The 24,736-nt window shown below is 44.7% G+C and overlaps 3 pseudogenes; 2 read left to right on the top strand and 1 right to left on the bottom strand.

Moving 5' to 3' along the window:
• Positions 1–471: 471 nt before the first annotated feature.
• Positions 472–972, top strand: LOC109374718 (40S ribosomal protein S7 pseudogene; annotated as a pseudogene).
• Positions 973–4,188: 3,216 nt separating this feature from the next.
• LOC109374716 (WW domain binding protein 1-like) lies at positions 4,189–9,252 on the top strand (annotated as a pseudogene).
• Positions 9,253–23,937: 14,685 nt separating this feature from the next.
• On the bottom strand, positions 23,938–24,692 carry LOC109374715 (UPF0568 protein C14orf166 pseudogene; annotated as a pseudogene).
• Between the last annotated feature and the right edge of the window lie 44 nt (positions 24,693–24,736).

Below are 24,736 nucleotides of genomic sequence, written 5' to 3'. Positions count from 1 at the left end.
GGCAGAGCTGGGCTCCTGGATGGGAAACCCAGAAGGACGTTGGCATTTTCTGCTTTCACTTCTTTTCCTACTGGCACCCTTTTTGCCTCAGGAATTTATTGACTTAATATCCCTCATTATAGCATCTGCTGTTATTTCCTACTGGTCTCAGGGAGCCCCACTCCCAGGAAACAGGCAGGAATGTGGTGGTTTCAGGTATATATAAAGAATGTCAGGTATGTAAGAGGGGCTGGGGCTCCCCAGGGCCAGAAGGGCCTTCTCTGTTGGCTGAAGAGAAGGCTGTGTAAATGCTTTGATCCAAACACATCATCAGGATTTTAGTAAGTGACCTCTCTCTCCCTGGAAAGAGACTTTGGTGACCAAAGAATGGGTGGTCTGGCTCCACCCCAGCCCTGGTTAAATCCTCCAAGTAAAACATGGAAATAAGATCTCACTTGTCGCTCTTCCCAAGCCGGCACTCACCAAGGAAAAGCCATGTTCAGCTCTAGTACGAAGATCGTGAAGCCCAACGGCGAGAAGCCGGACGAGTTCGAGTCCGGCATCTCCCAGGCGCTCCTCGAGCTGGAGATGAACTCGGACCTCAAGGCGCAGCTTCGGGAGCTGAACATAACGGCAGCCAAGGAAACTGAAGTTGGTGGTGGTCGGAAAGCTATTATAATCTTCGTCCCTGTTCCTTAACTGAAATCTTTTCAGAAAATCCAAGTCTGGCTAGTCCGCGAATTGGAGAAAAAGTTCAGTGGGAAGCACGTTGTCTTCATTGCTCAGAGGAGAATTCTGCCTAAGCCAACTCGAAAAAGCCATATAAAAAATAAGCAAAAGCGTCCCAGGAGCCGCACCCTGACAGCCGTGCACGATGCGATTCTGGAGGACCAGCAGAACAACATGGAGCACAAGGTTGTGACCTTCTCTGGCGTCTATAAGAAGCTCCCGGGCAACGATGTTAATTTTGAGTTCCCAGAGTTTCAGTTGTAACCAAAAACGACTAAATAAAACACCATTCACAGTAAAAAAAATAAAAAAATAAAAAATCTCACTTGGGCCAGCTGAGTGGCTAAGTTGGTTAAGAGTTGGCTTAAAAGTGCAAGCTCTGAACAACGGGGCCACTGGTTCAGTTCCCACACAGGCCAGTGATGCTGTGCCCGAGCTCAGCTGTCACTGAGCTGCCAACAGTTGTCAGGATGGCTCAGCTGGTGTAACAACAAGATGCCTGTTCACTGGTGGGCTACACCCACCCACAACTAAGACTGAACTTGGCACCTTGAGCTGAGCTGCCGCCCAGATGGCTCAGTGGATAGAGCGTGCACTCTTAACAACTAGACTGCCAGGTTTGACTCCCGCATAAGATGGTGGCTACGCCCACCCACAACCAAGATTGAACACAGCATATCGAGCTTAGAGTCCACGAGCTGCCGAGGGGCAGCTCTCCACAACGAAGATTGAAGAACAACAACTTGGCTGTTCCCCTTCCCCAATTCCCCAACACTGTTTCCCTCCCCCAATTCCCCAATAAAATCTTTAAAATAAAACCAGATCTTACTTGTCATAACAGGGGCTGGAGGAGCAGGCTCTAGGCTGTGACACTCAGACCAGCACTGTTGATGTAACTCAGGGATCTGGACTTTACTTCTGCAGCCCCAGCATCCTCTCAGCACCTCAAAGCTATTGCCTGAACTCATGATTGTTGCTGTGGAAACACCTGGTGACTCCATGGTTGTGCTGCCCAGAGCTTCAAATGTATCCAGAACCCCAGCTACAAGGACATCGAGGAAAGCCAATTTTAAGTGCCCAGGCTTTGCAGACAGGGAGCCTCTAAGTGCGTGGGTTGGATGCCAAGTGTCCTGTATACCTTTCGTGGCTCTCCACCACCTTCAACTTATTACAGCTTCGTTCTTATTATAACCCCAGATGCCTCCCATGGCTCAACCCCCATGTCCCACAGCTGTAGGCCTCACCACTCTCTCTCCACTTTCTGTTCTTCAACTTTAGTGTCACTGCCCCCCCCCACCCTCTGCCATATCCACATGTTCCAGGGGTCATGCATGATGGTTCTTGTCTGTCTCTCTAATCTCGTCACATGCATTCTATTCATTCTTCAGCTTTCAGTTTAAATGTCACTCCCCCCAAAACATCCCTGAACCTGGCGACATTACATCTTGATGTAATTACATTGATGTACACCCATTACATCTTTATGGCCCTTTGGACTTCTTTTTCTGTTGCTGAGCACTTATCACATCTCTTTGTGGCTTTGCCATCAAGGAAGACACTTGAGGATCAGGTCCAGTTGTGTGTGTTTTTTTTTTTTTTTTTTTTAGGGGAAAAGCAATGGCTGTGGGAGCACAGAGGGGACAGGATGCATTCTAGACCAGGAATTCTGAGGCTGCTTCCTGAATAGGGTGCGTTCATGCTGGGTGGGTGTGTTTTGGACAAGTGCAGATATCACTGTGAGGGCAAGGGGAAGGCATCCCAGATGGAGGGGTGAGCATAAACATGAGGCCTGAGGGAATGGTCTGCTTGGGGAAAAAAATGTGGTGAGATACCCCCTAGGGTGGAGATGGGTTTCCAGGAAAAGGAGGCTGGAAGGGGGTTGGGTTACAGCCACCAGAGACAGGAAGTCCCCAGTCTCCTCCCAAAGCCTGACCTGGGACTGATCAGCTGCTTAGTAAAGATCCTGCTATTAATAGCTGCAGAGGTGTGATGCTCCTCGTTTGGTAACCTAGGGCCTTCCATCCAGGAGACGCCCAACTCAGTCTCCAAAGCCTCTGCCAAAAACAGGACAAACAAACAAGTGAAACAAATAAACAAACAAAAAGGCCCTACCAGGTCACTTGGGATGAGGTGGAAATTGTGTCTGAATCATTTCCTGGCTTACTGCACCTGCATCTCCCCCTGAGCCTCCTTGGAGAAGCCTTCCCCAGTCAGTCTCTGCAGAATTCATTCTTCTCTGCTTTCTCACAGCATATCAGACACATCTCTGCAACAACCTCTTTTGCATTGTCATGGTTCTTTGTATTCCAAGATCCAAGTAGTAGTCCAGAGGAGGAAACAATTAATTTTTCCAGCCCTGCACTTTCATGTTTCCATCTGTGTTTTGTTTTTAATCATCAGTGAGAAGGGAACAAGTTGTTTCAGAGACAAATACATCAAGGGTTCTAGATTTGTTGAACCAGACCAGCCTCCACTTTGCACAAGCACGTGGGAAGCAGAATCACACTACAAAGGGAAGATACTCAGAGCAAGTATCATTCCAGCAACAGAAATAATGGAAGACATCGAAGTGGTCAGCACCAGGGGTGTGGACAGTTCCTCCTGCTCTCTGGACACACATACCTCACGCAAATGTTTTTGCTTTTCATTTTTATATGTGTGGTAGAATACACGTAACATAAAATTTATCATTTTAACCATTGTAAGTTCAGTGACATTTAGTACATTCAAGACGTTTTGTAACCATCACCAGAATATTTTCATCACCCCAAAAGAAAACCCTGTACTCATTAGGCAACTGCCCATTCCACCCTCTTTATAGGCCCTAGAAACCATGAATCTGCTTTCAGTCTCAATGCATTTACCTATTTTGGGTTTTTTATATAAAATGAATCTTATTTTGAGTTTTTCATATCATGTACAACATATTTTGGATTTTTCATATAATATTATATAATATGTGGTGCTTTGTGTCTGGCTCCTTTAACTTATCCTAATGTTTTAAAAATTCATCCATGTTGCAACATGTGTTAGTACTTCATTTCTTACAAGAAATATATTTCTTTAAATGTATATGCATTTAGTTTATTCATTCATAAACTGATAGACATTTGTGATGTTTCCACGCTTTGACTCTTGTGAATACTGCTACTCTGAATATTTGTGTACAAGTGATTGTTTCAACTCTTTGGGGTATATACCCAGATGTAGAATTGCTTGTTTTCATGGTAATTTTATGTTTAACTTTTTGAGGAATAGTTTTCCACAGTAACGATCTCATTTTACATTCTCAACAGTAAAGTACGAGGGTTGCGATTTCTCCACACCTTTACCATTATTTTTTTTAAATTATCATTCTAGTAGATGTGAAATGGTAACTTTTAGTAGTTTTGATTTGAATTTCCCTTTAGAAATGACTTTGAGGAGGAAGAAAGTAGAAGGAAGAAAAGGAGATGGAGGAAGAGCAGGAGCAGGAGGGGGATGGAGAGGAGAAGGCTCCTGGTCGGCATGGCACTCCTGCTCCTCCAGGCGCTGCCCAGCCCTCTGTCAGCCAGGGCTGAACCTCCAAAGGATAAGGAAACTTGAGTGGTACCAACAACAACCAAAGCTACATCTGTGATACAGGGCACTGCTATGATAGTCTCAGTGCTGCAACTGTTATGGGGATCTCGGTTCTTCTTGCTGACGCAGTGACAAATCAAAGGTCAGCAAAATATTTAGTATGCATCAGGGTTTATTAGTGATACGTTCTCAGGAAAGAAAACAAGTCTAGCTGAGGTGGTGGAGAGAGAGAGAGACAGAGACAGAGACAGAGACAGAGACAAAGAGAGATACAGAGAAAGGCCAGCCCCTTGTCCCAAGGACTTATAGCTTACTGGGTGGGGTAAGGGGGTTACATATTAATTTGGCAGAAAAAGGTGGTGCATGCTCTCTGTTGACTCACATCCTTATCTTGCTCCAGACCACCTCTTGTCATCTGTTGTTGTATAAACAGATACATAGGGCCGGCCGAGTGTCTCAGTTGGTTAAGATGCAAACTCTGAGCAACAGCATTGCCGGTTTGATGCCCACATTGGCCAGTGAGTTGAGCCTCAGCTGAGCTGCCACTGAGTTGGTTGAGAGCACATGTTCTTAGCAGCAAGGTTGCCAGTTCAACACCCATATGGGATTGTGCACTGTGCCCACCCATCCCCACTCCGGCAACTAAGATTGAACACGCACCTTTAGCTGAGCAGCTGCGAGGTGCCAACGGGCAGCTGAATGGCTCAGTGTGCAACAAGGTTGCCGGTTCAACTCCTGCATGGGATGGTGGACTATGCCCCCCCTCTCCAACTAGATTAAAAGCGACAACTGGACTTAGAGCTAGGCTTGTGCCCTCCACAACTAAGATTGAAGGACAACAAGTTGACTTGGAGCTGATGGGTCCTGGAACAACACAATGTTCCCCTTCCCCAGTTCCCCAACACTGTTACCCTTCCCAATTCCCGAGTAAAAAAATTAAAAAACAACAACAACCAGATACGTGGCTGGAGGCAGTTAATACAAGCTTTTTATGAGCTTTTCTGTAGGTGCCATGGATCTCCTCTCATCCTTCCTCCTCCTCCTACATTTTTTAACTTCTACTTAACATTTTCCTCCTGCAAGAATTAGGAACCCAAATCTTTGGGGATTTGAGGGTGATGACTGCTTGGCTGCTTCCTGCTATAAATGAATGTTGAGATTTCTATGGGTTCCTTCTGCTTGCTAACTATTTATCAGAGGAGGCAGAGGGAAGGGTCCATCCTCTGGCCCATGATAGGTGTCCAGAGCTTGGTGTCGCAGGAGTCAATAGTTGTTCATGATGATCATTTGTAGCTTTAAAGCCTCTATTCTAGAAGAGGTAAGTTTAGTTAGTACGTTGATTATCATTGGTCCATATAGTAATAATGGGATTTTCATCCAGGCCCTGGCTAATGGCAGACACCTTAGAATAATTAAAGGCCTTTTGACAGCCAGTCTTGAGTCCCGCCTTAATAGAGTAAGAAATGGCTTCTCTCCCACTTTTGGCAATTGCTATTATAATTCCATTCAGGGTCCATGGGTGTTACTGCCGTTTCTCCTATAGGGTATTCATTGTCAGACAGATGTAAATTGTTAGCAAATTTTCTGGCCTCCTTGGTTACTTTTTCCTGTTCAATGTCTGACAAAGTTTGTCCCACATCTATCATCACATCTTTCCAGGTCAGTTCATATGCTAAAGTAAGGTGTTGGAAAGCATCTATATATTTGTTTGGATTGTCTGAATAGTTCCCAAGGGCAGCTTTAATTTGCCTGAGCTCAGTGAGGGAGAAGGGTCTGTGTATTAGTTGGAGGCTGAATTTTCCTGCCGTTTCTATCAGGAGCAAGAGCTTAGTTATTGGAGCAGCTTTTAGGGGCAGGAGAAGCAGGGGCCAGGTTGTGCTGAGGACCCTGGGTAGAGGGGTAGTGAAGAAGGCAGCAAAATGGCCTTCTATGGGATGTCTGGGACTGGGGTTAATCCAGTGATCATTTGGGGATCAGTAAGCACTGCATTAGTGGGGCTAAGTTTACACTTTTTACATAAACCTCTATGGCCTCTCAAATAGAAAAATACTCATATATAAGGCATCTCTGACCATTTTCCAAGACGTTTACAAAAGAGGCTAAGTTGTAGAATTGTGTTCTAGTTCGGGGTCCCATTAAGGGGCCAGACCTCCCCTTCCCCTAGTTGGTATTGGGGCCAAGCTGTGTCACAATATCAGATAGGGCAAGAGTTCTGTGAATCCCTCATAGCTAGGGACAATGGCCACATTCAGCAGGAAGCAGATACAGAAAAGAGACCCCTGTCCCTCAACTTCCCATAGAGATTTATGAAGATCACGCCTCTCAAGGGAAAATGAGGCAGGCAGTTAGAGATAGGATTAGGGCCTTAAACTTTCCTGGCTGTTCGACATTACCTGTGGAAAGTGCCCACCCAGAAGACCTCCCCTCCATGCCCAATCCTTTCCCTTATCCACTATAGCCATCAAACACTATAAGGAAACTAAATGATACTAAATACCTAACTAGATTAGACTGGTCACTCACAACTGCACAGTAAAGGCTACAACAACCTTCACCTCAACTTAGCCTCATTATACCATCATTATAATATCATACATATGCCGGGAAGTTTACTGATATCATTATAACAACTGAATTCTGGGAAGGAACATGCACAGTCTAAAAGATGACATAATAGTCTCCTGTCAATCACAGATGCCAATCAAGTGGCCCCACACCTAGGGAGGAGTGGCCCATTCTAGAGAAAAGAAAACAAAAACTTCAAGTCCCCTCCAGTCGGTGCCTTTTTGAGACTCTCTGTTGCTCGGGCCCACTCCTATCTCTTTGGAGTATACTTTTGCTTCTAATAAACTGCCCTTTCACCACTACCTTTTGGTGTCTTGTTCAATTCTTCGCTTGAGATGCCAAGAACCTGACACTGTGCCAAGAAGGGCCTGCTCTCTGGTAACAAATAAACTGAGGAATCCATGTTGTGGGTCAAAAGTGTGCTGTCTGTGAGGGGGCTCCCAAAGGCCGTTATACCTTTAGTCATTCCCAACTCTCTACATAACTTGATGTCTTCCCTCGCTGTCCACCACTTATTTTGCATGTCCCCAGATGAGCCAGATTTACATTACAGTCACATGAGTTCCCTATGAGGCCCAAGCATGTCTTAGGGATTGACCCCAGGCACCTACTCACGTAGAGACATCTGAGAACTTAGACAGAAGGGAGGAAATGCCTCTTTGGTCTTCTGGAGCTCAGGCAAAACCTGAGCAATCATTTTAGTTTTTGTCCTTGTTTCTGCCTCCAAACACAGGCCTAGCATTTTTGAATACCTCTCCTCCACAAGGTGGCATCTCCCTTGAACCTTGAAGGTGGGAAAGGCAAGAAAACCTTGCTAATCTGATCCGTACTCACTGTGTTGCAAATGTCTGGAGACAAAGGGTGCAATCCAAGTCAGGGAACCAAAATGTTACAGGAGTCTTGGTTCTTCTTGCCCAACACAAGGAAAAACCAAAGGTCAGCAAGCTGATCAGTATGCAAGCAGTGTTTGTTAGTGATATGTTTTCAGGAAAGATAACAGGCCTGATAGAAGCTTAGGCTTCCAGAATTAGTAATATATTCTCTTCTCAGGGAAGAGGTGTGAGACAGAGAGAGAGGCATAGGCTCCTGGTATGAGTAACACATTCTCAGGGAAGAGTACAGGCCTAGGCAAGGTTGAGTGCAGGGAGCGGGAGCTTTGGAGGGGGGCAGGTGAGAAGAGTGTGACAGAGAGACAGAGAGACAGAGAGAGAGAGAATGTCCCCTGTCCCAAGGACTTATAGTTTGCTGGTTGGGTGAAGGAGTTACATGTTGATTTATCAGGAAAAGGTGGTGCATGCTCTTCCATGGGAGGGTGTGACCTCCTAAGGTGGGTGGAGGTCTGTTGACTCAGATCCTTATCTTGCTCCAGACCACCTCTTGTCATCTGTTGTTGTAAAAACAGATACCCTGGCTGGAGGAAGTTAATCAAAGCTATTTATGAGCTTTTTCTGTAGGCACCATGGACCCCCTCCCACCTCTCCTCCTCCTCCTCCTCCATATTCTAACTTCTACCTAACACAACTACTACTGTGAAGACTGGTGTGGACCATCATCATCACCCTGAGCTGCTGTTGCGTCTGCCACCACCCACCAGCCAAGCACTGCCTCCAGGCCCAGCATTGGCAACATGACATTAACCTGATTGCCTACCGGGAGCCCACAATTACTCAGCGCTGCCATCTTATTTCAGGTTTTTGCCAAACTACTTACTACTTCCTTATGAGGAAGTGATGAAGCGACCTCCAACTCCTCCCCTACCATACAGCGCCTTCCAGCTACTGCAGCAGCAGCTGCCTGCACGATGTGGCCCTGCAGACTCCCAGGTGCCGATCCCACCAGGGGCTCCCAGGTGGCGCAGAGCAGCCCCTTGTCTGGGCCTAGCAGAACAGCACAAGACCAGACCACCGAGCATCATCGCTGACCCTGAGCCCTACGACATGCCAGCCAACCCAGCAGCCACCAAAGCCCCTGGGTTGGAGCCCCTCATCACTGTAGTGGAGTTGGTCCCTGGGGTCTTCTTGGACAAGGATTCCAAATGTAAGGAGGAGCTACTGAAAAATTACAGCTGTGAGCAGGACAGCACCCTCTGCGACAGAAAGGACAAGACACCTAGCAGACATCGCTGCTTCCCAGGTGACTTGGGTGTTGAGGTGTGTGTGTGCAACTGGAGCCAAAATGACAACTACCTCAGAGTTCAATATGCTCATCAATAACTCTCTGGATGGGCTCCTAAACTTCTGCAACAGCTGCTATGCGTGGCCCCCTGGTGACAAGGAGGAAGAGTTCTGCCTGCTCTTGGAGGAGTAGCCCCCAGAGCCTGGGCACCCCCACCTGCTGTGGCCACCTGTGTGCCTGCTGCTGAGCACCATCAATGAGCAGGACCCCGCAGACTCCCAGAGCAGCAGCTCCCCCAGCTAGAGGAAGCCCTGCCTGTACCCAAGGACTTGGCAAAGCAAACAAGGTAGAGGGGAACAACGAGAGTAGCATTAAGTGACTTTCAGAGAAAGTGGTACAGCCATTTGGCTCTTTTCTTTTTCACCACCACCCCACCCTCCCCTCCCCCCACCTCTGCTCCTGCCTTTTTCTATATCTCCAGGTACAGTTGGGGTATGGGTGCCTCTCCTCCCACAGAAGCACAGTGCTGTGGGGGGCCAAGAAGTTGGCTCTGTGACGCATTCCTCATATCACACCCATCCCCTTTTTTCCCCTTTCAAGTCATGCCCCACTACCTGCTTGGGTCAGAGAGTTGTGTGTTAGAAGCCCCCAAGGAAGGGGGCTGAGATTGTGCCCTGACGTGACTCTTGGTGAAGGAGTGCATTTTTGCCTCGGTGTTAGTGTAAGAGAACCTCACTGTGTCTCCGTCTGGGGGAGGCGGCATGTCTCGGCCCTGGGTGAAGAAGGAAGCCCGCAGAGACCCAGGGCTTGTCACCTCTCGCTGCCAGTGTCTGCAGAGCCAGAATTGGGCTAATCCTGTGGGAGGATGAGAGCAGACGGCAGTTGTGTGGTAGGTTGGTAGGGGGCTTGTTGTGCTCTCAAATTCCAGCTGATGAGGTTAATGCATCACTGTGCATCTTTGAGGGACGGGTCCCGCCTGGAAAGTTCTGGCTGGCCACAGACTGGTTCAGGTATAGAAGATTCTACTGTCTTCTCTTTGATTTTTCTTAAAAAAAAAAAAGCGAGCTAAGAAGAAGAACTTTACCAGTGGGCAGGTAAGAAGTCTGTTCTGGAAAAGGGAAGTTTTTGGCTCTTTCCTACATTGGCCTTCAAAGAGCCTGGCTGCAGTTGAGCCATAATGCGTGTTATGTGTCTCTGCTTGGGGAGGGCTATCTCTAGCGCTTCTATGGGTGCACAGGAGGCCCTGAGACACAGTAGTAGATAGAGGTGCTGCTGTTTGCATCTCTGCTTTTTGGTCTGTGCTCACAGGTGACCAGGGCCCTCCCCTATTCCAAGCACACGGTCTGCAGGCCTTCCTGCCTCACTGATCTCTATAAACAGGTGAGGAGGCTGTGGTTCCTGAGGAAGGGCATCCCCACAGCCTGGCTCTCCCACAGTATTTTCTCTTGATTCTGAATAAGTTTTTTTTCTTTTCTTTTCTTTTTTTAAACTGTCCGCTTGGAAAGAATGCCTTGGTAATCTGTGGGGTTTCATGCCCATTCCCTGGCCCCCCTTTGTGACTGGGTTAACTAGTTGTTGTAGCCTATGGAAAGAGTCTAAGTGGCTCAGGTGGAGGGGTGCAGGCAGCTATTCAGAAGGACCACAGGATCCTTATTACTATAGTTTGGCTTCAGATAACCAGCTGAACTTTGATAGAAGTAATCTGAGTGGAGAACGAAACAGCCGAAACTAACATTCCGTGCCAAGCCCTGTTCATATGAAGAGTTTGGTCCTTCCCCCACACTGGACGATGATATTCACACTAGGCATTGATGTTATGGTAAGACAAAAATATATATGTTTACAAAGATAGACAAATCCAAGGCTGTGAGGTGAATGAGTATCTGCGTTTGGAGTCCACTAAACCAAAATCCACGTTGAACAAAGTGAAATCTGTTTACAATGACTTTCTGGATAACCTGTGTGTCTGTCCATTGTGTGTGGGCCCCTAGCCCTGTTATCCTGTGAATATACTTTGAGTGGCAACCATTCTGCTCACATTCACCACACATTTGGAGCAAATATGGCACTCTGAGGGTTAATTTATTTTATGCATTTGCTGTTTGCTGAACAAGTGTCTCACTATGTATTTGGGTGTATTCAGCAGCATTGCCAATGGCAGTCCCCAGTGTTTGCCAGAGGTACTGTGCTTAGGCTATACTCTACCCATCACTGCAATTTGCACATTGCTCCATGAACATTTGGAGGCCTGTGTTTTATCCCTTGTAAATGGAAACATGTTCTGAACCTGGCTGTCTGCCTTGGCTGCACCTGGCCCTGAGTATCAGCCCCCAGGGTGTGTCCACAACCACTCGGGACAGGAGATGAAGGTGGAACATCATAGAGAAGCTTAATTGGATCTTCATTGACAAGCCTCAACTAGCTGTGGCCCAGGCATTAGTTCTGCCCAGAATTGCCAGGAGGGTTTGGCAGACACACAGGACTTAGCTTCCTCTGCTGTGGTCCAGTGTATGCAAGCAAGTTGGTGTGTGGTGAGAATGGATGGGAGTGCATCAGCAGCTCTCAGATGCCTTTCCTTCCATCATCTAACAAACAAAAATCCCAAACAACTCACTGAACTGTCTCCAAGGAGACCAAGTTTTACCAAAATGAATCCTCCCTCGGTTAACTCATCAAATGGATGAATTCTGGCCCTCTCAAGTTCCCTTCTCCAGTTAGAGTGGGAAACTAGTCTGAGTGTTAACTGTTGGGTTCACTGCAGTGTCCTACCCTAAAGGCACGAGAAGAGGAAAATGAACCAGTGGAGCTGGGCTTGATTCCAGTGGTCACAGCCTGGCCCCTGCTACAGGGGCCACCCTGCATGGAGATAGATGGAAAGGGGAGTTGAAGGACTGGTTAGGGGGACAGTGGGATTTGATTGAGTCTGGTTTCCCAGATGAATGAGAAGAAAGGGGTTGATTGAGGGTTTGGTGTTACAGGTGGAAGACTTGCAAAAGTTAACACATTTCTAAGTGAGGCACATCACCATTTTTCAGTTATTCTGTATAGGTGTATTTTAAGCAATGATTCAGCTGGTCTGACTTTTCCAGGCAGCCTCAGTGAGGCATTTCCTGTGCCATGATTGTTAGGCAGACAGAGTGGCTCTAACCACTGTGAGAAGCTCAAATAAAATTGATCCCAAAAGTTTTTTATAAATGACTTTGGGGAGAGTGGTTCAAGATGGTGGCATAGGAAGGGCCTAAGCTCACCTCCTCCCATGGACACAACACATCTATAGTGATAGGTGGAATAATTTTCTATGAATAAGATCGGAAAAATAGCTGAACAGCTCCTGTACAACAAAGGAGAAAAATGCCACATTGAAATGGATAGAAGCAGAGAGTCAATCTTGCCAAAATTCCAACCTCTGGTGCAGTGACTAACAAGGAGGAAGGGTATCAAAAACATGGGGCTCCTCCTTTAAGGAGTGAGGAGTTTAAACCCCACAACGTGCACCCCAACCTTTGAGACCTGCATGGATACATGAGCACTGAAAATGTCTGTTTGAATACAAATAGGATTTATATCCAAGAAACTCAAAGGGCTGTAGGAAACTAAGACACTGGTCTCATAGGGCTCACTCATAGACTCACTTGCCCCAGAATCCAGTACAAAAGCAAGACTTTGAAAAGTGCCTAGACCATAAGTGAAGAAGATTCATTAGCTAATCTTAAAGAGTCAGGTGGAGGGGCAGGAGTCTGTTGGAACTCTCTCCAGGCACAGAGGAGCTGCATGTACCATTTTACGCTTTCCTTCTACATTATTAGTGTAGCGCTGGCAGGACCCACTTTTGGCACTCTTCCTCCATCATGTTAGTACTGCTTGTCCCACCCCAGCACTCTTCTACAGCCCTGCCCTGCCAAACACATCAGGCAGGCTGCCCTGGGCCTGGTGTCTCACTGAGGCCCTACCCCCACCTCTGCCTAATCATGTGGGTTTGCTGGCCCCAGCCCAGCACCCCACCGGGTCTCACCTGCCTAATCCAGAGGGTCCATGTAGACCACACAGGGGATACCCCTTGAACACTTTGTGTCAATGGCCAGGGGTCTTGCATTTATGGGTCCATGGGAGTGAAACAATCAGGAAGACAGTTCTCTGAAAGCTACTACCCCCAGGGTACTCCATAGGCAACACACTGAAACATGTCCCTAGTCTCCCTTGTGACCATTACTTTAAGACTATGAGAGATAGTTGTTTGCATACATAGAAACAAACACAGAGAGTCGTGCAAAATGAGGACACAAAGCAATATGTTTCATATGAAAGAACAAGATAAAATCCCAGAAAAATCTTTTGAAACAGAGATAAGATATTTATTTAATAAAGACTACAAAATAATGGTCATAAATATGCTTATAGAACTCACGAGAAGAATGGATGAACACAACGAGAACATCAAAAAAGAGATAGAAAAAATATTAGAAAGTTCTAAACAAAAGTCATTGCGCTGAAGAATACAAACACTTAACTTAAAAAAATACACTAGAGGGCCGGCCGAGTGGCTCATTTGGTTAAGAGCTCGCTCAAGAGTGTGAGCTTTGAGCAACAGCAGTTTGATGCCTGGCCCGAGCTGAACTGCTGCTGAGCTGCCAATAGGTGTCAGGATGGCTCAGCTAAAAACAAAACAAAACAAAAAACCACTAGAGTGTGGTCAAATCAACAGCAGGTTACATCAAGTGGAGGGAAGAATCTGTGATCTGGAAGACAGGGTAGTGGAAATCACCCAAACAGAGCAGCAAAAAAAAAATAATTTTTGAAACTGAAGATAGCTTAAGGGACTTATGGGACAATAACAAGCAGAATGAAATTAGCATTATAGGGGTCACAGAAGAAGACAAGAGAGAAAAATGGACAGAAAATTTACTTGAAGAAATAATGGTGGCTGGCCGAGTGGTGCGTTGGTTAAGAGTTGGCTTGGATGCCAGTCCTGAGCAGCAGGGCCCTGGTTTGGATCCCACATGGGCCAGTGACGCTGCGCCGTCTACAGCTAAGATGGTGAACAACAGATCGACCTGGAGCTGGGCTGCCGTGAGTCGCTGGCATTGCATAGGCTGCAGCCCCTGCTGCAGTGGGCTGCTGTGAGCTACCAGAGTGGCCAGCAGCCAGTGTGAGCAGCCAGCAGCCACAGTGAGCAGCTGTCCAGAAGCCGGCAACTGATCTGCCTCACCCGGGAAGAGCGCAATGATGGTGCCATCTTGGGCCAGTGAAGCAACATCCTCCACAACTAGACTGAAGAACAAAAGGACAGCAACTTGTCTGTTCCTCTCCCCCCAATTCCCCAGCGCTGTTCCCATCCCCCCAATTACCCAATAAAAATATTTTTTAAAAAAAGAAAGATTTTCACTTGTTTCCTTCGTAGAAATTCATCTTCTCTGTGTTTGAATATACTTGATCTGAGGGAGAGGGGAGAATATTTTTCTCTGAGAAGAGCCACATGGAATCAGAAGGTGAAGGAGCCACTCCCAGGAGGGAGGCTGACAGTGCACTTTATCGCTATTTGTCTTTTCACTTGCTCTTGAAGCTCTGTGTAAGCTTCACAGTGGTGTAATATCTGTTTTTTCCTAGAGATGCAGCCAAGTGATTAGTAACAGAGAAGTCTCTGAGCCCTGGCCCAAGTCACTCACTCCAGGCAGGGCCCCGATGTTGGCAGCCTGGGTTGGGTCCTATGTGTGTGTGTGAGGTTGGGGAGCAGGAGAGACAAGACTGGGATGAAACTTCTTTTGCATGGAGGGGCCCTTAGTCTTTCCCAGCATATGAGGTCACACAGGGTCCAGCTGAACAACAGCATTACAGGGAGAACAGACAGGCTGCCCGGAAAGAGAGAGGTTTGAACTTCAGGCACCAATTCTCAAAACGTCAATATGTCAGAAGAGACATGTTGAATTAGCTATACCCTGAACACAGTGCTTTCATTCTTTCATTCACCCACCCATTCATTCATTCAATATTCCTGGAGCACCTGCTCTGTCATCAGCCCTGTGCTAGTTGATACTGGAGACCCAGTGCTGACTTAGTCCCAGCCCCTGTCCTCATTCTCACATCCACTTGGGGACACAGACAACCCCAGAAAATAATGACCCAGAGTGAGTACAGCTGGGAAGGAGAGCCAAGGGCATCAGGGATGACTTCCTGGAGGAAGAGACATCTGAGCTGTGATTTTAAGAATAAGTGAGAACTGTGACTACTTCAGTGGGGCTCAGCCCTAGGAGGGCAGAGGGCAGGGCAGGGTTGGTCACCTCGTGGGTCTTGATGAGGATTCTGGACTTAACCTGGGTGCACTGGGAGCCACAGATGAGTCCTAAGCAGGGGATGGAAGTGGTGAGAATTGAGTCAGTGAAAGATCCCAGTGTCCATTTCCTGCAAACAGTGGACAGGAAGGTAAGACAGGAGGTGGGAGACCAGGAAGGAGGCTCCTGAAAGTAGAAATAATAGTGCAATCACCAGAGTCCTAAATGTCTACTGTCTCCCAAGGGCATAGGGGACAGCACGCTCCTCTCCCAGCATGCTTCTCCCCCTAGTTTCAGCCCTCCCATTTCTTACAGCTGCAGAGTAAAGAAGTAGTATACAAACCATGGATCATTACACTCTTTGTAATGTTTGTAAGGTTGTAAATACAATGAGTCCGTCCTAATGGGTACTTTTAAAATTAAAATACAATTGATTGAATATACAATAGTGTACACTGCATAGAAGGTAAACCATTACTGAGTAATTAATCTTTCTTTTGTATTGTGTGTAACCACAGAATGTTGTAATATCTATTTTTTCCTTGTGAGTCATGTACAAATAGTTAATAAACATGGAGTGGAAAGACTCCAGGCACAGACTTGCCATCTTCTTTTGTGAGAGCCACTGACTTAGCTGCCCTATCATGTCCTTTAAAACTGGGTTCAGTTCTCACGTCCTCTGTTCCAGGTACTTCCTGGGAGGCTGAACATAGGCCCTGCTCTCAGCTTGGTGTCTCTGACAGAGTGGTGAGGTTAGCCTTGATGCCAGCCAGTTCTAAAAACAGGTTCCCTGGGGCAGGGTTGGGTTTGGCATCTCTGAGGATGGAAGAGTCCAGCCCGCCCTCCTGGGCTTGGATCCCGGTCTCTGTAGGCAGATGACTCATGACTTGGGTGGAAAAGTTGAGGGAGATCAGGGCAGGGTAATGGGGCCTTGGTGTCTGTTTTGGCAAAAAGGCATTGAGGGCCTGTCCGTGGACACTGAGAGGCTGTCATGCAACAGTGATGGTTCGGGGTCTGACAGCCCTGGTTTTGAAACTTTACACTATCTCAAAGGGTCAAACAAGCTATTCACAAATAGCACTGCTCATCTCCCTGTATAACAAGAAGATCTGATTATTCATGTTTGACTCTGACAACTGTGAGCCCCGCCTCACTCACTTTCACTGCACACCTGGGTGACCATGAGCTCCTTCCCTTGGCAGCAGAAAAACGTGCAAACCCTCTACCCCAGCCCACGTGCAGGAACCTCACCTTGGCCCAAGTCTTAGACAAAAAAAATGTCAAAATCAACCTACTTGTTTCACACAGGATTGAACCTGATTCTTTCTCCTCGGGGGATCACTGCTGCTGTTTTCTGGATGAAAGAAAAACATTAGTTCATATCCAGTGGTATGTGAATGTCATTCTGTCATCCATCCTAGTTCCTGGGCAGGCATCTGTACAGTAGGGGACTCAAAGCCCACGCAGTGTCAGCAATGCTCAACGAGCTGCCTCTACATCCCTCATCCCTGTGCTGCCCATTCTGAGTCGTCTCTGTCTGGGGATGAGTCTCGCATATCAACTAGACCCAAAGCTATGAAATGACCTGTAGCGATACCCCTGAATTGAAAACTCCTTTTTTTTTAGTAAAAAATGTAAGTCAAAACTATCTAACATACGCAATACAGAAGTACCCCAAATCAAGGGTAATTCCACCTTCTAATTTGAATGAAGGATTTCCAACTAGATAGTAGATGTAGATAGGAGCTCTATCACATGGGCATGCTGGGATGACTGAGTGTCCCTTTTCTTGGGGACACTTCTCTGAAGTGACCCCATTGTACACAGGTCCAGGTGACCTCCATTCTCACCATCACCTGGTCTGTGTAAACAGAGGTTTCAATTCCCTCCTCCCAAAGGGACACAGAAATACAATTAGGAGTGGATGTAATGGTAAGGAACACAGGCAGATGATGACGACCTCGGAGATGTCACCAAAAATCCTCTCGAGTCATTAGGTAATCTTGGTTCTTGATTAACCTAAATCCCACTACTGGAATTTCAGTGCATTCCACTTACCGTGCCTTGGACATAGTATATTTTGTGAGAGAGTACACTACTAATACAGGTTGTTGGCAGAACCTCAGTCATTTTTAAAGGACAGAAATTCAGGAAGTTACAGCCATAAAATTTGCACCTGGCCTGAAAATGACTAGCAGGAACATTGTGGGAAGCACTGGGGGAAATGGAGATGCAGAGACACAGAGCAAAAGGAACGAAGACCAGGGCTGATGGTCAGAGGACTCACAACCCAGTGAGACATGAGGTGACTTGGCAGCCTGGATATCAGTAAAGCAGGACTAAACAAACCCATTAGAAACAGAAGTACAGTTGACCCTTGACAACAATGATTTGAACTGCAGGAGTCCATTTTCTTATACACAGATTCCCCTCCCCCCAATAAATATACAGTTACCTTCAGTATCCCTGGGTTTCATATCCGTGGATTCAATCAACTGCGAATTGAAAACAGTATCTTCAATCCATAGTTGGGAACCCACAAATGTGGAGGGCCAACTGTATTCATTGTTCTACACCATTTTATATGAAGGACTTGATCTTGACCACCCATGGATTTTGGTATCCACCAGGCATCCTGGAACCAATCTCCCTTAGATACCAAGGGATAACTGAAGTTTGGGGGAATTCATAAATTATATGTGGATTTTCGACTGTATGGAGGTCAGCGCCCTTAACCCTTGCATTGTTCAAGGGTCAACTGTAATGCAAACTGGACAAGCATAGGAGACAGAGAATGGCTACGTTTCTAGAGCTCAATCTAACAGCTGGATTCCAGGATTTCCCACTGGGAGAGAGAGGAGGTCATCATGGAGAACACCATGTCCTTAGAATGAATATTCAGGTCAAACAGAGATTGTTGAACAGCAAAGAAAGAATGATACAACTACCTTTGACAAGATCATCATGACTAACATGTCCTCAGTGGATTAGATAACAATGTCTTTCTGGCCATAATGGTTAAATAGAAACCAGAATATTTTATTTCATTCTTATAACACAAAAGACCAATATTGTATGATTCCACTCACAGTTTATTTCCAGAAAAGAAAAATCCATAAAGACAGAAAGTGGATTAATGGCTCCCAGAGGATTTTTGAAAGGGAGAATTTGTAGTGACTGCTACCAGTCATGGATTTCTTTTTGTGATGATAAAAATCTTCTGAAATTAGATGGTGGTGATGGTTGCACAACATTGTAAATATACTTAAAAAAAACCCAAACCCCAAAATATTGGATTGTAAACATTAAAAAGGTTGAAAGGGTAGATTGTATGTTATGTGAATGTTATAGTAATAGAAAAGTAAAAATGAAAAAATCTGAGCAATGAAACAAAAACAAAACAAAACAAACAAACAAACAAAAGCTAGACCCAGATATATTAGTTAAATGGCACTGTCATCCAAGTTTCTTGGAGTGAGGCAAGCCTGCAATACTTCAGTGACCCTAAAGGAAAACTGAACCTACATGAGCCCACATGCACGTTTTTAGAAACCTGGTTCATGATGTATACACATTTTTGTGTCTTACCTTGTTTTCTTTAACATTATATTGTGAACATTTTCCATATTATTAAAATACCTTTGAAATGTACTAAAAAATAAGGATGTTGGCTAAATAAATGTTGGTACATTCAGATACTGCAATAATACTCTGCCATTAGAAAGCTTGGGATGATTCTATGGGTTCTTACACAAAAATAATTTGAATTATTATGTTAAAAAAAAGAGTGAGGTATGTATATGTGTAAGTTAAGCAAACAGAAAAAGTTTATTTTCCAACAAGCACTTACACGATGTTCAACATATTTTAGGCATTGTTTATAATGTTTTTAAAATAAAAATTCATTTTGTCTGGTTTTCATCACCATTTTACAAATGGGGAAACCAAGGCACAGACTGCATCATTTACCCAAGGCCACACAGTTAATGGCAAGGTCAGGGTCTTACCTGGGCACTCCAGCTGCAGAGTGCCTGGTCCCCTGTACCTCCTGCTTCCATTATGTTTATGCAGCCATGCTTTTATATATACAGAAACTTCTGGAAGGTCACACCAGAAATTTTGGTTAGTGTATTCACTGAGGGTACAAAGAGAAGTGCTAAGAATGAAGGAGGAGCCTTGCTTTTCATTTTCTTTATTTCTGTGCTATTTAGATTTACAAAAGAACACTTTTCACATATGTAAAATAATGGAAACCTTCAGCTATGACAAGACGAAAAAAATATAAGAATAAAAAAATACAAAGGTTAAATATAAAACATTAAGTAATATTTGAAAAATAAACAGACTCTTTTGACCAAAATATGTAAAATTCACATATTTTATTTTAAAAAGAGTAATCAAATGACAGTAGGCAGAAAACCTTATATTCAAAATTACAGTCATCATAGAATCTCCAATCACTATTTGACATAACATTTCTAATGTTAAATGTTTTAATAAATATTTTATGCAAAATGTTTTATGTCTTTATTGAGTTTTAGTGTAAAACTCATCTAATGTACAAAAATATGTATATGAGGTGTGATCAAACAATGCGATGAATGTTTAAATTATAAGAAATTATTATACTAAAAGACACATTGCCATGAATTCCCCTCAAAATACTTCCCCTCACTTTGAACACACTTATCCCATTGTTCTAGCCTCTTTCTAAAGCAGTTCTGGAAGTCCTCTTTTGTGAGTTCTTTAGTTGTGCTATTGTGGCTGTCTCAATATCCTGAATCATTTTGACTTTGGGGTAGTGCCAGAAGTTGCATGGTGCCAGATCAGGTGAATAAGGTAGATGAGGACACACCATAATGTTCTTATTTGACAGAAATTGCCATCTACCAGAAGTGATGTGTGACACGGAGCGTTGTCATGATGGAGGATGATTTACGGCACACTTTAAAACACACCTTCTCTCAACCATAGCTCACACCCAACTAACTGTAGGGAACAAGTTGAAACTTGTCACACACTGTTACCGAGGTTTGATGCACCACTTCTCGTTGAAGATCCCTGCCTTTCCATTTGATGGCCCTTAGCAGCAGCATTCACCATATTTTGTGATCACAATGGAAAGTCTCCATGTCACACATCGCTTCTGGTATGGCAATTTCTGTCAAATAAAAACATTACAGTGTGTACTCATCCACCTTATTCAGCGGATCTGGCACCGTGCAACTTCTGGCTCATCCCCAAAGTCAAAACGACCATGAAAGGAAAATGTTTTGAATCAATTCAGGACATTGAGGCAGCCACAACAGCACAACTAAAGGCACTCACAAAAGAGGACTTCCAGAACTGCTTCAGTAAGTGGCAGGAACAATGGGATAAGTGTGTTCGAAGCGAGAGAGTGTATTTTGAGGCAGATTAAATGGCAATGTGTCTTTGACTGTAATAATTTCTTTTTAATTTAAACATTCACCATATTTTTTTATCACGCCTCGTATGAACATTAAGTAAATGTGAAAAGACATCATGTTTCCACAACTTAAAAAGTACTTGTACTTTTTGAGACATAGTTTAAAAATTATTTCCTTCATCTGTTCACACAACTATACATATGTTCCTTTTTGTTGTTGTTTCTGTTGTTGTTGTTTTTCCAGGAACCATCACAGCTCCAAGTCAAGTAGTTGTTTCAATGTAGTTGTGGGGGGCACAACTCAGTAGCCCATGTGGGAATCGAACCAGCAACCTCTGTGTTATGAGCACCGTGCTCTAACCAACTGAGCTAACAAGCTGCCCCATATGTTCCTATTTTTTTAAAAGTAATAAAACAACTCTGGTCATCTGAATGCACTTTGTACCCTACATTATCCCTTAAGGAGTACCATGCTGTCTTTAGTATATGCAGATCAGTGCTCCGAGTGTCACTGTCCCATCGCCTCCCACCAGGCCCCACCACAGCTATATCCCCACCTCCATCCACTTCAAGGAGGATATTTTCAATTGTCTTTTGTCACCCAAAGTACCTCCTATCACTTCTGAACTCCAGACACAGGGAGGGAACTGTGGCCACAGGCATCAGGCTCTGTGATGTCTGATTCCAAACGGGACCGGGGCTCTGGGAGAACAGTTGAGGCGCCCAGTACACACTGTGCAGTCACACAAGGCCGGGAGGATCAGAGCACCCAGAGGCCAAGAGGGTCCCAGGAACAGTCCAACCTGGAGGGTCAATCGCAGGTTGGCCAGGGGAGAGTCTGGGACCAGTGACTGAGGACACAAATGCTTCCTGGTCTGCACGTGGTCGTGTTTGGGGATCAGATGAGAGGATCCCTGAGGGCACACACCCTGAGTGTCAAGACTGCATGTGCTCAAGTGCCAAGGCTAAACCCTGCTCTCAAAAAGGTTCATCCATTGTAACAAATTGCCACTTCCCAGGCCACACTTGGGTGTGTACAAGGAATGACAAATCTCTGTACCTCCCCTACAATTTTGCTACTAACCTATGACTCTCTTAAAAAACAATTCTTAATAAAATAAAACAAAACAAACAAAAACAGAAAGAGGGGGTGGGGAAATAGAGTGAAAGTTCTGGAGTAGAAACTATGTAGATTCCTCAAAAAATTTAAAAAAGAACTACCATAGTAGACCCATGTCAGGGTATTTATCTAAAAGAATTAAAAATAGAATCTGGAAGAGATATTAGCACTCCCATGTTGATTGTACCACTATTCACAATAGTAGGGGTGTGGAAACAACCTAAACATCCACAGAAAGATGAATAGATACCGGCAATGTGGTATATACACGTAGTGGAATATTATTCGGCCTTTAAAATGTAGAAAATTCTGCAATATGCAACAACATGGATGAACCTTGAGAACACTATACTAAGTGAAATAAGTTAGTCATCGAAGGACAAATATTGCATGATTCCACTTAAGTGAGGTATCTAAAATACTCCTAGTCAAATTCATGGAATCAAAGAATGGAATGGTGGTTGCCAGGAGCTGAAGGGAGCGGGAAATTCACTTTACTAATCAATGGACATAAAGTTGCAGTTGATCAAAAGGTATACTAAGCTCTAGAGGTCTGCTGTACAACACTGTACCTACCGTCAGCAATCCTGTATTGTACACTCAAAACATTAAGAGGGTAGATCTCATGGTAAGTGTTCTTACCACTATAAAATAAAATTGAAAAAAAAGGAGAGAATAGGAAGGGCTGACAGAGTGACTCAGTTGGTTAAGAGCTCGCTCAAGAGTGCGAGCTCTGAGCAACAGCGGTTCAAGTCCTGACCCGAGCTGAGCTGCCGCTGAGCTGCCAACAGGTGGCAGGATGACTCAGCTATGAAAAAGAAAAGAAAAGAAAGAAAAAAAAGGAGAGAATAGGAGAGGAGATGCGGACACAGAGGAAAAGATGGAGAAACAGGGAAAGGGAGGGACAGAGAGAGGAGCACAAATAAAGAGTTCAGGCTTTTGTCTCTTCTCTGGAGGAGAGAAAGCCTGTCCTCAGGCCAAGGAACTGATGGATAAAATAAAAAGATGCAAAAGCAGGGCGAGGGCCCAGCACAGACCAAGGGGGCAGTAGCAAGACAGGAAGATCAAATGAGGGGGATTGATGGTTTGAAGTTGTGAGAGAGGCTGAGAGGATGAGAGGTAGTGTGCAGTGAGAAAGAGGGGAAATACAATAACTGTCTGATTTTCAAAGTGGTAGACAATCAGTAACAGAAAAGTACAGTCCAGCAGTGACACAGGCCAATCACCACTCCATCCAAACCTCTGGACTAAGAGACTTGACCAAACTCTAGCATGGCTTCTAGCACATAAGGGTGTGTCCTAGGGTAGCCCTAGCTACCCAACCCCATCCCACATTGAAACACCTGCCTGAGAAAGTTCCACTGCCAGGACAATTTACTATTTGTTCTAGACAGCATTTGATGACCTCCTTTTCTTAGCACATTTATTCAAAAGGGCTAGTAACAGTGACTATGTACAAGGCTGGACAACTAAGTTTGCGATATCATACTAGAGAAAGTGCTACATACCTCATATAATAGTGATTGCTGAATATCACTGTAGTCACCTTCTAAGTACTCCCCTTGGGAAGCTATGCACTGATGCCAGTGCCTAGTCCACCCTTCAAATCAGTTTTGGAACTCTTTTTCTGGAATGGCCATGAGAGCTGTCATCGTATTAACCTTGATGTCCTGAATGTCATCAAAATGTCTTCCTTTCCATTTTTTCTTTATCTTCAGGTAAAGAAAGAAGTCATTGGGGGCCAGATCAGGTGAGTAGAGATGGTGTTCCAATACAGTTACTTGTTTACTTGCTAAACCCTCCCTCACAGACAGTGCTGTGTGAGCTGGTGCATTGTCATGACGCAACAGCCATGAATTGTTGGTGAAGAATTCTGGTTGTCTAACTTTTTCACTCAGCCTTTTCAGCACTTCCAAATAGTAAACTTGGTTAACTGCTTGTCCAGTTGGTACAAATTCATAATGAATAATCCCTCTGATATCAAAAAATGTTAGCAACATCATTGCAACAAGTTCACAAACTTAGTTGTCAGACCTCATATCTCTTTTTTTCCCACTTTCCCAAGTTCTATTTTTTTAAAAAAGCAATGATGATAAATCTCTAGAACATAGTCTATTTTCTGGGATTCTTCCTTCAGAAATGTGACATTTGATTTACTAACTCACGCCAGAGCATACACATGGTTCTCAATTGTACTAAGAAGGTGAGAGGCTGAAACCCTTAAAAGTTCGTCTTCCAACTTTCCCCAGTCTGTGGTCTCTCTTGGGATCGGCAATAATTGCCCAAACAGCTTGTATGGCTTCATTGATTTTTGTCTGTAGCTCTCTGAGCTCTTCTATATGCAGCAGTTGCAGAATTTGAGTAGCTTCATTAAGAACTGCATCTCCTGTGTCAGAACCAAGAACATGTTTGTCTAAAGCAACAGGCAAGCCCTCTTTTGTTTGATTTGCTTTAGCAACTGCATCCTGTGTCAGGGCTCCTAGACCAAAATACGAATGACCTTAAGCGTTACCAGGTAATCAGCAAGATGCTGAATCTGAAGAAGGTAGGCAGAGCCATTACACCAGCCTTAAAAGCAGAATTATTTACATTCAAATTGATCAATGGCTCTGCATTTTTAGCTGCATTGTCAGCATTTTTTGTATTATCAGTTACCAAGTCCTTGTATTTTTCAACATTCTCTCCATATTCAAGTCTAACAGTTAAACCAAGAAGCCAGTCAATTGCTTCTTGTTTATCTTGAATCTTGAAAGGACAATGAACATCTCTGAGACACTTTTCAAAGAACTTGGGGCAGTCACTACTGTGGATGTTTCTTAAATTACCTTGAAGTGTGTGATTTTCTGATCTTCAAGCCACACAATGAAGTTTCTAAATTCTGTTTCATCTTTGTAGTGAAGCCAGCAGGGTTGTGGTAGTTGAGAGCTGTCAGCTTGCATCCTCAGAACATAGTCTCCACTTCTAGCTCTGGTACCCCGGGCTTTAGCCAGGAAA

The sequence above is a fragment of the Hipposideros armiger genome, unplaced genomic scaffold (assembly GCF_001890085.2).
Source record: "Hipposideros armiger isolate ML-2016 unplaced genomic scaffold, ASM189008v1 scaffold_859, whole genome shotgun sequence".
NCBI classification, from domain to species: Eukaryota; Metazoa; Chordata; class Mammalia; order Chiroptera; family Hipposideridae; genus Hipposideros; species Hipposideros armiger.
Note: the sequence above shows the minus strand (reverse complement) of the source record. Positions and strands in the feature narration are given on the sequence as shown.